Source organism: Jatropha curcas, chromosome 6 (assembly GCF_041381405.1).
Source record: "Jatropha curcas cultivar XTBG-Jc1 chromosome 6, XTBG_Jcur_1.0, whole genome shotgun sequence".
Classification (NCBI taxonomy): domain Eukaryota; kingdom Viridiplantae; phylum Streptophyta; class Magnoliopsida; order Malpighiales; family Euphorbiaceae; genus Jatropha; species Jatropha curcas.
Window position 1 is genome coordinate 10,298,155 of NC_143156.1, and position 13,974 is coordinate 10,312,128.

At 28.2% G+C, this 13,974-nt stretch overlaps 2 pseudogenes; one reads left to right on the top strand and one right to left on the bottom strand.

The window, feature by feature from the left end:
* The first annotated feature begins 207 nt into the window (after positions 1–207).
* On the top strand, positions 208–2,356 carry LOC149495537 (uncharacterized; annotated as a pseudogene).
* A 3,301-nt stretch (positions 2,357–5,657) lies between these two features.
* LOC105645342 (malonyl-CoA:anthocyanidin 5-O-glucoside-6''-O-malonyltransferase pseudogene) lies at positions 5,658–6,932 on the bottom strand (annotated as a pseudogene).
* Positions 6,933–13,974: the final 7,042 nt, after the last annotated feature.

Here is a 13,974-nt window from a genome sequence, read left to right on the forward strand (position 1 = left end):
AACTTCGAATCCTTATATACTGAATTAAAATGAAAACCTGGGTAATATAATTACCCAAGTTCAGTTGAAAGGCGAAAAATATGATAAATGGGCATGTGCTATGCGGACTGCATTACGAGCAAAAAAGAAATATGGCTTCGTTGATGGAATTGTGAAACACCAGCAAATGATTCGCTTGAACTTGAAGATTGGTGGACTCTTAACTCCATGCTTGTTTCTTGGGTGTTTCACACAATTGAGCCTACTCTTCGTTCAACCATATCTCACATGGAGAATGTAAGCGACTTGTGGGAGGATATTAAGCAACGATTCTCTGTTGGGAATGGTCCAAGAGTGCAGCAAGTGAGATCAGATCTAGCAAATTGCAAGCAAGATGGGCAGGCCATAGTAACTTATTATAGTCGACTCAAAACAATTTGGGATGAATTGAATAATTATGACAAATACCAATATGTAATTACTTCGGATGCAAAAGCAACATCACTCTTGAATTAGAAAGAAAGCGTGAAGAACAGAGAGTTCATCAATTTTTGATGGGCTTGGATGAAGAAGGGTATGGAGCAGTATGTTCCAACATTTTGAGCATTGAACCCTTGCTGAACCTAAATCGAGTTTATGCCATGATTATACAACAAGAATGAGTGCGGACTATGAAACGAATGAAAGAAGAAAGAGATCATCCTATGAGCTTCGCTGTCCAAACTGGCAGTCGAAATTTGGGGGGGGGGGGGATGGAAAGGATAAAACAACTATTTGTTCAAATTGCAACAAAGAGGGACATGATGCTGATAGTTGCATTCAGTTGATTGGGTATCCGAAATGGTTGTGTAATAGAGCACACACAACCACAACTGCTCAAGCTTTTGGAACTAATAATAGGCATTATGTTGTTTTTTATTCAGATAGAAAAGCACTTATTGGGCTGAATTGAGCAATGGGCGACGTTGCTTGGCATGTTGAGCTCACACAAACAGTACTAATGAGAGGTTGACAAGTAAACAAAAGCTTTTGTCTTGGATTATTGACTCAAGAGCTTCCCACCATATGATCGGAACATTTTCATCTTTAAGAGAAGTACGTGACATTAAACCACGTCAGTAGAATTACCAAATGGAAAGGAGGTCACGGCAATAAAAGAGGGGACCGTGTATCTTGGAGGAGGATTGAAGTTGCAACATGTTCTTTTTGCACCTAATTTAAAATGCAGTTTAATTTACGTATCGCAGCTTCTTGATGACTCAAATTTTATAATTCTAATCACTAGAAAAATTTGTGTTATACAGGACCTAAGTTTGAGGAAGCTGATTGGAGCGGGTGAACGTCGTCAGGAACTTTATTTTCTCAAAAGGAGTGGCTTCAGTGCATGCTTGCAAGATTAATGGTATTTCGTCTTTTGAGCTTTGGCATAGGAGAATGGGTCATCCTTCTTCTAAGGTGATAGAGTTGATTTTTCAATTTAGTGGTTCTAATAGAAAAAATAATAATAAGGCTTGTGATGCTTATTTTAGAGCTAAACAGACTAGAGAGGTGTTCTTTTCTAGTGAAAATAAAGCTAAAAGAATGTTGTGATATAATACATTGTGATTTATGGGGACCTTATAGAGTTTCAGCTTCTTATGGTGCAATTTATTTTTTAAACTATTGTTGATGATTGTTCTCGCGCTGTGTAGATTTATTTATTGAATAAGAAAAATGAGGTGGCTTGTGTTCTTTAAAGGTTCATTATAATGATTCAAAGACAATTTAATAAAGCTGTAAAAATCATTAGAAGTGACAATGGAAGTGAATTCTTGTGTTTGAAAGAATACTTTAATGAACATGGAATTTTGCATCAAACATCATGTGTACGGACGCCTCAACAAAATAGACGTGTAGAAAGAAAGCATCGTCATATTCTTAATGTGGCAAGAGCATTGCGTTTTCAAGCACATTTACCTATTGAGTTTTGGATGAATGTATTCTTACAACTGGATATTTGATTAATAGAATACTTTCTATGCTATTAAATGGTAGAACACCATATGAAATTCTTTTTGGGCAAGTACCCTCCTATAGACATATTCGGACTTTTGGATGTCTTTGTTATGCATATAATTTGAACAAAGATAAAGATAAATTTGCTAGTAGGAGTCGAAAGTGTACTTTTATAGGATATAAATATGAGAAGAAAGGATGGAAATTATATGACTTAGAAACTCGTGAGTATTTTATTTTTAAGGATGTAGTATTTGTGGAGACTGAATTTCCATATGCCAATGATAAGGTTGCAGCTGTTGAGGTAGTTGAAAATAATTCTATGGTTGAGAATGGTGTTGTAGAGAATTCGGAAAATGATGTGGGAGACCAGCATGATTAGAACACAAGTAGAGAGAATTAGGTAAGTCATGATGTTGAGGAAATAATTACTATTGATGGAAGAGTTGATATTAAGAATAGAAGGGATGACAATGAAGAAGGAAATAATGTTGTTGAAGAGCAACTTGGTAGAGCGCAAAGGGTTAAGTAACCTTCTATTGGTTTGAAGGATAATGTGACTAATACCATTCAAGTAACCCCTCGACATGTTCATCACTCAATTCAAATTCCTCAGGTATTGCTTATTCTATAGCATATTATGTGAATTATGATAAATTTTCTTTGCAACATCGATTGTTTTTGGCAAATGTTATTGTAGGTCGTGAGCCTCTCACATATGTTGAGGCTATTAAAGATGAAATTTGGAGAGAATCAATGAGAAGGGAGATACATGCTTTAGAGGAGAATGATACCTGGATAATAGAAGACTTACCTCCTTGAAAGAAAGTAATCGAGAGCAAGTGGTTACATAAAATTAAATACAACTCAAACGGAAGCATTGAACGATGCAAGGCTCAATTGGTAATACTTGGAAACAATCAAGTTGAAGGTATTGACTATCATGAGAGGTTTGCACCTACAGCAAAGATGGTTACTTTACACACCTTTTTTTGCTGTCGCAGTCGCATAGAATTGGGAATTATTTCAAATGGATGTACAAAATGCATTCTTGCATGGTGACTTAAATGAGGAAGTTTATATGAAAATGCCACCTGGTTTTGTTTCTCAAACTTCTAGAAAGGTATGCCGACTTCAAAAATCTCCATATGGTTTAAGAAAAGCACCACTGTGTTGGTTTGCCAAATTGGCAACATCCTTGAAAACTTATGGTTTCAAACAATCATATTCAGGTTATTCTTTGTTTACTTTTAGAAATGGACATGGTCAGTTGAATATCCTTGTCTATGTTGATGACCTCATTATTTTTTATAAAAATAGCTCGGCGATACAAAAATTTATGGATTATTTAAACTGTTCTTTTCATATGAAAGATTTTGGTAAGTTAAAATATTTCTTAGGAATAGGGCGACAAGAAATTCTGATGGTATTTTCTTGTGTCAACGCAAATGAGCGTTAGATATCATTACTGAAGCTAGTTTACTTGGAGCTAGGCTGGCTCAGTATCCTCTTGAACAAAATCACAAGTAGGCACTTGTGAAGGGACCTGATGTTGACGATCCTGCACAATATAGGTGTTTAGTGGGGAGACTTATTTGTCTGACTCTCACACATCCAGAACTATCTTACTGTGTGCATGTTCTTGGACAGTTTATCCAGCAACCCAAGAAAGACCATTGGAAAGCAGCTTTGAGAGTTGTGCGTTATTTGAAAGGAAACCCAGGCCAAGGAGTTCTCTTGCGTGTCAATTATGATATGACATTATATGCTTATTGTGCCTCTGATTAGGCAAGTTGCCCTTTGACTCGATGATCTTTGACTAGCTATTTTATTCTCTTGGGAAATTCTCCTGTTTCATACAAAACTAAGAAACAACAGATTGTACATTGCTCTTTCGCTGAAGCCGAGTATAGATCTATGACGACGATAGCTTATGAACTCAAATGGTTGAAAGGGTTATCAACTCTTCTTGGTGTTGACCACTCTGGGCCTATGCATCTTTACTGTGACAGTCAGGCTGCATTGCATATTGCAGCTAATCCAGTTTATCACGAGCACACGAAACACATCGAAGTTGATTATCACTTTATACATGATGAAATACAAAATGGAACCATTCAGACAACATATGTGCATACTTCTAAGCAACTTGTTGATATTTTTACAAAGGCCTTGGGCAAGGATCAGTTTGATTTTCTTCTTTCCAAGTTGGGCATTTCATGATCTTCATACTCCAACTTGAGGGGGGGGGGGGTATTGGAAGATTTTAGACGAGCTTCATGATTTTGTGGCTATGATTTTCATGCCTTTTTTTTTTTCCTCTTCTTTTCCCTTTTGTAAATACTTTCCTATTATAAAATCTTGATACTTTTTTAGAAGATTATTCTTGTTCCATAACTTTAGGAATTTGCCTTGTACAAGGAGATTAGGTGAGCTGTAATTCTTGTATATAAATTGTTTTATTGTTAATGAAAGGTAAAACTTTGAGCCTCATTGTTTCTCAGTTTTGTTCAAAAATAAGGAATAATATATTAGATCTCATAAAAGAAAAAGTTTTTTTTTAATTACACTTCCCTGAAATCAAATTTGTATTAATTTTCACATGATAGAATAAATAATTATCTAAGGACTTATTTGTAATAATAAAGGACTGAATATTGGTGAACCATAACCTTTAGGGTTAAAAGGTAATATGCCATGGGATTAACCTATTTCGCTATTTGGACAAGGTTTGTACAAACTGACGTATGAAACCACTCATATATTATTGGCTCATATTTATTGCGAGGCGAATTCTTGTGCTGATTGGCTCTCCAAAAGCGCTGGGACTGCTCCTTTGAGCTCTCAGATTCATGACATTCCTCCGGCTGGTCTTTTTCCCGTCCTCTTTAATGATCTATGTGGTATAGCTCCCAGCTCATTTGTGTTCTACCTAGTGTTGTCTAGCTTCTCTTATTTACCAAAAAAAAAAAAAAAATTCTCATTTGATCAAATAAACAGTTTTTCATTGAGAGATATTCTCTCCAAATATTTTTTTTTTAAGAAAATTTCTTGTCATGGTCTCATAGACGAAGTTAATTAAAAAACTTTTTACACCAAGTCAATCAAAAAAATTTTTTTTTCAAATGTTAATTTTTCTCAGTGCATGGTTAGAAATACATTCGTTTGATACAAAACACTATTTGTAATTAGTTTGGTATATGAATGAGTCGATACACTAAGTATAGGCAAGTATTTCACTTCTTTTAAATAGTTATCTCCTCTCACTTTTCACACTATGAATAGAGTACTTTGAGAACCAATCGGCCATTTGGCTAATTTTACAACTCTAATAATAGTTGTGCTGCATTCAAAGAACTCTTAAGAACCAATAATTTAAAATCAATAATCTAATCCTGTTAATCTTAAATTTACTTAAACATAATATGAAATCATGTTAATTGGATTATCCTTTTTTGACATCTAACATAACCCTCGTAAGATCTAATATTGTTTTTTTCAAAGGAAAAGAATTAATACTGTTTACCACCCCAATAAATAGGTTATTGCTCAATAGTTCTTGAATTTATAATATTTATTGTCCATTTCATTATTGTTGCGAATATTTTTTTTTATTCAGTTAGCATGTGCTTAAAAGTTTAAAAGTACCTATTAAAGTAGGCAAATTAGTTCGGAATAACATTTTACATGTCTTTAAGGCCTTTAACAAACAAAAAATCAAACACCTCCATCTCATCCGTCTTCAAAACTAAACAATCTCAACTCCACCATTCCCATCTTTGCTTTCTACTATAGAAATGGATCCACCTGTATCTATAGATGTAATCTCCACCTTCTTTGGCTTTTCCCATCCAAATTCTGTCCCATAAACTTCAAATCTAGGTGACCCAGCAACCCCTATCGCTATTGAATCAAACTCCTTCCCCTTAAGAAATCCTGCATGCACTTCCTTTGCTCCTTCATTATTTATCAGTCCTTTCTCTAACCCCTTTATTTCCTTGCTAAGCTTTTCTGCCACAGTGGTTATCCCATTATCTTCAAGTAAAGCTTCTGCTTGTGTAAATATAGGTAACCCTTAACACAGTTACCAAAATAGTTTTCAGGTATTGGTGGGTCCAAATGAGCTCTACAGTCTGCTACACTGCAAAACGAATATTTGTTTTCCTTTCTAGCATTCTTGCTTTAACGATGCAAACCAAAGTATATGCAAATTAGAGAACGAATGTTGATAAATTCATTGACTTTATTTTATTTTGATCTTCTAATTGAGAAAGTACCTTTCGCCTAAGTTTCTTTATATCTTCATGACACAACTCGAATGTTGATCGTACTAAGCTGGAGAGATCTCTTGGAACTTGCCATAGCTTTAAGCTTCTAGGCTTATCATTTACACATAGCAACCTGGACTCTAACCAGTTGTTCAGAAAAATCATGTCAAGTCCTGAAGGGTCTTGAATAAGTGTTCGATCGAAAAATGGAGTTAGCTCCGGTGATAATGTTGGATTCTTCTCTATTTCGCTCTGTTTACATAAGTAAGCCCGTGCGTTAAGAAACATGCTTATGCTTTTGCCATCAAAGATGGCATGGTGAAAGGAGACGCCAATGGAAAATCCTTGATTTGGAAATAATGTTATTTGAAAGGCTATGGCTGCCGCTTTTGAGTCAGATATAGGCAACTCGGGTAGATAAAAATGTGACTGAATAGCTTCAACCTTTTCGTTGCCAGAAAAACCTGTGACCAAAACGCTGTCATTTGGGCTGTAGAGGATGACTGGTTTAGGGGCATGTGGAGGCCACGTGATTTTTCCTGCTACAGGAAGGAAGTGTAGGAGAGTAAGGGAGAGAGAAGATTTAAGTTTCGGAACGACCGCTAAGTTGAAGAATGACCGAGTTAAATTAATGAGTTGGTAGGAAAAATTGCGCTCGGCTGGGTAAAGTTTAAGCCAACAGGTATCAAAATACGTCAGGTATCAAAATTGCGGTTTTTATTCTGCTCGAATTGAAAATTTTTTATTTTTTTTTTAAATAATAATCACTTAGCTTATTTTATTTATCTCTAAAAGTTTCAATAATATTTTACTATATGATATACTTTACTTCAATTTTTTTTTTTTTAAACACACTGTACTTTAAAAGTTAAGAATCTAAAAAGTAAAATGATAAAAAAAGAGAGACACAGTTAGTCTAAACTTATATTGTTTTTACTTTTTTTTACCCTTTTAAATTATTTATTAAGTTTAAAATTACATTATTTTGAAGCATTTTTCAAAATTTTTTTATTATTTATTTAATTAATAACATTTAAACAAAATAAAGTGATAATTTATTTGATTATTTTGTAAAATTAATTAATTTTATTATTATATGAATATGAGTATTCTAAAATTTATTTTAAAATAAAATTTACCAATATTTTTTATACTCATATTAATATTTTTAAAAGAAATACGTAACATTAAAATTGATTTTTTTAAAAAAATATATATATATCGTCAGAAATCGTGATCGGAAACGCACCGAAATCGGATTGGCATCGACAGTTCAAAAGCTGATTTAGATTCAACATCTTAAAAATTTTGAACCATTAATTAATCTGAAAAATTTTGAACCATTAATTAATCTGAAACTGGCGGTTCAGTGAACCCGCTTTGCCAACAGAGAGTGGAAAAGGTAAATGTCTGATGTGGAGGAGTGAGTGTGCAATAAAAAATATATATAATTAAAAAATTGTATGTGTAAATTATGCGGCATTTGGGTTGATTGGAAATGCTTGACAGCAGAGAAAGGCCTTTTATTATTATATAAATTAATCGATTTTTCGTTCTTCGTGTGTAGATGTGATGTTTAAAAATAAAAATATTATTTTTATTATAATAAATAATCACTTTTAATAATTCAAATATTCATTATATTATAATTACTAATTTCCAAAGAAATAAAATAAAAAATAATATTTTTTCATAGATTCTTGCAAAAGGATCAATATATTAACATATATATACATAAATCAAGTTTATAAAATAAAAAATAATATTTTTGCATAGATTTTTGCAAAAGGATCAATATATTAACATATACATACATAAATCAAGTTTATAATTAATCTTGAATTTTTTATTTTCTAAAAATTTTACTCGGTTTTAAAATAATTTTTATAAGTATCAATTATTATTGAATTCATTTTGAATACATAGTCTAAAATATGGGCATAAATCCAATAAAAATTAAAAATATAAAAAAATTTTCATTAAAGTTTGCCCTGATTTGAAATAGGTCGAGAAATACTGTCATGTACATTCACAAAAGAAAACATACATATCAATTTAATCATACTTTAATTTAACACCGTGAACTGAATATGTTTTGTAATTTCATCATCATAACCATATTGATCAAGCTTAAATTTATTAAATGCCATGAAAATAGTCTTGTATTATTTGCAAGGAATCCATTTTTTTTGTTAAAAGTATGATGCGATTTTTTTTATGGTTTCATTTATATTAAAATAGATGTTTATACAAATTCCGTAAAAATAGAAAAGAAAAAAAAAACGAAAATGAAAGAGAAAATATTAATGACATTGTTAATTATTTATAAAAAGAAAGTCAAAAGTTTTAAAAATATAAATGATATTATTAATTTTATTAATTATTTAAAAACTAAAAGTATTAATGATAATAATTAAATTCTCTATTAATAATATTAAGAATATTTTTTTAAAATATAAAAATTATTTACAACTCAATAGATTAACACTATCACATACACACCTTAATACTCTAAAATGATGCCACCTAAGCTTTTAGGACTCAACTTCTATGTATTTATATAGATAGATAGATTGGAGATGAGGTATTTTTAAATTACAAATTGAAGATATCTAAATGCGTACACATATATTTCAAGTCTTTCCCGTAAAATTAACTTTTTTTCTTTTTTTTTTTTCTCAACTCATCTTTCAAAGTTTACTAGAATTCAAATGCTAAAAAATCATTGTGAACTTTTTTGGTTACAAAACACTTATTATTACTTCAATTATTATTTACCCCATAAAACCATTATTTCAAGTTGACATGAACATGCATTAAATGGATTGCAACTCTCAACCATATACATTGTACCATCTGTCATTGTTGTACAAGATTTTTATTGTCTTTGTTCGGTTTTTGAGTGTCAACTTCAGATTGTAAGATTCTTCTCAATAAAATTACACCATTCTCTAGAAAGTCCATCTTCTTTTTTTTTTTTTTTTTTAATCTCAAAATATAATCCATTTTCTTTCTTTATTATAATTAATTCTTAAATTATTTATTATATCTTTATTAAATTATTTTATTTTTAATAACTTTTGTTAATTATAAGTTATTATTTTAATACTCATGTATTATTTAAAATGAGCATAATAACAAAATTATATAAATAAAATTATCTTTTAATTATATTTTTTAATATGTATAAAAATAGAAAATAAATTATTTTTTAGACAGCCCTAATATATATTTTTTAACACAGAGAACAGCTTCAAAAGGTCTTAAATGACTGACTATAAAGTTACAAAGGTCTCGTCATAATCTATTCCTTAGGATTGTGCGAATCCTTTTTATATCTATCAATCTTCCAACTTGAAAGAAAATGACGTGCTCTTTCCCAAACTTCGAGAAAAAAGGACAAAAATTAAAGTAACATCTTTTAAAAAAAAAAATTCTTTTCAAAAAAAAAATCTTTTAAAAAATATTTTTTTTAAGTAAATGAGTAAATCAAGTAAGCATTTAATTAAGATGGTAATCTTCTCTCTACAAATTAATAGTACTGCTATTTTCAATTAATTTATTATTCATCAATCACCGCCGCAGTCATAATAGCAAACTGCTAGCAAAATCAATAGCATACAAAGCATCAACTATAAAATAAGACCACAAACAAGAAAGAGACCATTTGAAAAAGTTGAAAAAAATTACAATACTATATCATTTTCATAGTATTTTATCTATTTTAAAAAATACTATTTTAAAAAAGCTAATGCTTATTTCATTTGGCCTAACATGATGTGTTTGCCCGTTAAAGTTAAAGTTGTGTTTGACGGTTATTTTAGATAGCTTTTAGTATTTTGATCGATAAAAAAATTAAATTTTATTTTTTATAATATTCAGTAATATATAATTTCAAGTAACTTTTAGAAGTTAAAAATAATGTTTTATAAATGGTTAATTTTAGTAACTTTTAACTTTTAATATTTTATGAAAAGCTACTCAATAAGCTACTAGCTACTTAAACAGTTAAAGGCTACTAAAATAGCTAACAGTTACCAAAATAACCACTTTTGCCGAACACACCCTAAAATAATTTCACATACTTCTTAATTTTCATTGGTTGATATATTTACTAAATAATATAAAATTTAATGTTTATATGCAAATATGTTAAAAAAAGTACACTGCATTCATAAACATATAACATTTTCTTTTAAAATGTTTAAAAGGAATTATAGTATTTAAAAAATGTAATCAATTCAATTTAGTTGAAATTTAATTAAATATGATTGAAACTTAACTTACTCAAATAAGAAAAGTATACCTTTAATTTTAGTGATCTTGAGTTAAATAAAAATTCATGGGTCAGTAGCAATTTTTTTTTACCTACATTCATCAAAAAAAAAAATTTATAAAACTCTTATTAAATTATTAAGAGTTCTAGATATAATGATAAACTAATAAGACCTAATTTAGATAGGTGCTTAAGACTCTGTTTGTTTCCGTAAAATAACTTGCAAGAAAATATTTTCTATAATTTTCCTTTATTTAGGGCGCTAAGAAAAATAAGTGAATGGAAAATTAAGTCATTTTTTAAGGAAAATTAAGTTATTTTTTTAAGGAAAACAACTTTTCATTTTTGAGAGAGTAAAATATTTTTCGAATATTGGCAAATCTTATAAATTCTAATTTTTTATTTATTAATCATCATAGTCACTACCATCAGTCACCATTTACCACCGACCACCACTACTGGCCATCGGCGGCTTTCATAATTTATATTTCTCTTTATATTCTTTTAATATTTAACCATAAAATTTTTAAATTATAAAATTTCTATTATTATTAATATTTTTTATGGTCTTATGAGATAAAAACTTTAATATTTTTAACTAATTTTCAATATTATAACCAAACAATGAAAATAAGTCATTTGGAAAATATTTTTCATGAAAGTATTTTTCAATAAGTTATTTTCTTGAAAATTATTTTACGGAAACAAACAGCGCCTAAAAATTCTTGGATTCTTTTTTTTTTTTTCCAATCATATACTAATAAAATTAACGTAAAATTTATAGATCTAACATTAAAAAAATATTATTTTACTATAAAAAATAAAAAAATTTATGAGCTCAAATTCATGATTAAACATGATGATAATGGAAAAACTTTAATCAATTAATTAAATTTAAATATAAAAATTATTTTACACTCTTGCCTGCTGCATACGCAATAAAGCAGAGGATATGACATGCTCAATACGCAATAAAGCATCTACGTCTAAAAACGTCATGTCTAAATCCATTAGCTTAATGTATACTTTAACCCTCAACTTTAAGCTTTGTTGTAATTTTTTGATTTAATTTTTATTTTAATTTCACTCCAATTTAATCTTTATACTAATTTTACCTTGAATTTTGATCTTCTATTATAATAGCACCCTAAATTATAATTAAGACTTCAATTATAAATAAAAAATAGATTCACTCTTCACTTTAAGCTTAGATTAACTTAATACATTTATGTGAAATGAGGGAGTTTGGGTTAATAATAAGAACACTCTCTATTATTATTTTTATTATTTTTAAATTCTTTCTTTTATTGATAATAAGTCATATTTAAAAATTAATTATTTGATAGATGAATTATTTTTTAAAAAAATTAAAATATAGTAATAATTATTATTATGGTTTAATTTTAATATAAATTTTAAAATAATTATAAAATCTAAAACAAAGCTATATCAATTTATTTGACTCCTAAATTATTAGAAATTATAACATTTTTTTATCAAAATAAAATATAAGATTTAATTATATTCTATTTTTTTAAATATCGAAGAGATTTTCATCTCTTTAATATAAATTTCCTTTTGAGTTTGATTTATTTCAAATATCTATTTTAAATATAATAAATAATGTCTAATTTTCTACTCGTAATTCTTCATACTGCACGTGCGTATAATTATATGTTTAAATAATTTTTGTTATTGAATTACATTACTATTTTATTTTGATTACAAAAAATAAAAATTAAAATGCATTTAAAATATCTTTCTCCCTTTTAATTAGTATCCTTTATAAAATAAAAAAATAAATGGACTACTGTTTCAAAAGAGTGATGAAAAACCGAAAAGTGTACACTATCCTTCCAAAAAATCAAAGAGAAAGAGTATATTTAAAATATATTATTTTTATTATATTTTATTTAACTAATAGAGTCAAATAATAATGTATTTATCCATATTTTAAAAAATTCAGAACATACTTGATTAAAAAAATTAAGTTCAATTGTCAATACATGAATTAAAATTTCCGATTTACTTACTAAAAACAATATCACTTTAGAACTTATAAATTAAGAACATCGAAATATATTAATTATAAAAATCATCGGGTAATGTTACAAGATCAAATACAGAATAGACATATACATATTTTCTCTAATTAAAATGTAAAAAAAAAATTCTAACTGAAAAATTTAAAAGAATAAATGAAATCCATTTTCTCCAATTAAAAGGCATAAAAAACATAATTAAAAAGATTTTCAAAAGAATAAACGAAGCTATTTTCTCCGGTTAAAATGGATAAAAAATCTAACTAAAATGATATATTAGAAATTTTAAAATTATAGATTTTTTTTTTCGAAGGGAAATTATAGATTATTAAGGATAGTCAATTACGTGCCCAAAATAATTTTTAATCAATCAATAAAATACCAATAAAATTAAAAATTGTCTAATTAGAATATGACTAAATTATCCTTAATAATATTTTTAATCAACCAATAAAATTAAAAGTCTGTAGGGCGTTTTAGGAACCCAGTGTTCCCACATTCATACTTTTATATATACTAATCTTTTTATGACATGAGTTGCCCATTTACTATATATTCATTTTCTGTATTCATTTAATTTTTTTGTTTATATAATATCAAAGCATAAGTTTTTATCTAGATTAAATTAATACAATATTTATTTACATTTTACTTTGCCGTAAAAACTTCTTGTAATGTTAATTCTATATACTTAATTCTATCTTATATAATGAAGTGGTCTTAAAATAAAGTTTGATCAAACTCCTAAATCTAATTTCAGCCCATAATTTATACATGCGGATTCTTGAAATCTTAATAGATGTTCCAAAAGTAAATAAAGTCATTATATATATTTATAAAAAAAAGTAAAAAAATGAAAAATTATTTCTTACTACTAGATAAAAGAAAAGAAATGGAAAAGAGATTTCAATTATTTAAAAATAACACGAGCCATAATGCTAATGGTAATCACTTTTGCTAAAATGATAGTATTACTTACTTAGTGCATTAGAAAAATAAATATATTCATATACACGAATTCTTGAAACCTCAAAAGGCGTCTCAAAATAGAAATATATAATTCTAGTTTTTTTTCAATTTCTCAAACTATTTTCCTTCAAGTCAAACAAATTTAGGATATTAAGAGAAAAATATCAAGAAATTAAAAATATTTAATTATCACGAAGCTATCTATTTATTAAATGGACAATACAAATCTATTACTAAATGAAAGTGATAGTAGTTACAATTGATTCAATAACGAAAAAGAAGATAAAAATAAAAATTATTTTTAAAACTCAACATATAATAAGAAACAAATTACCTTAAAAAGATTACGAATTTGAATCTCCAAAATCAACCCCTTCTTCAAATGGAAAGGCCATAATTCAATGAAATTTGATTTTAACGGGGGAAAAAAAAAAAAACCAAAGCC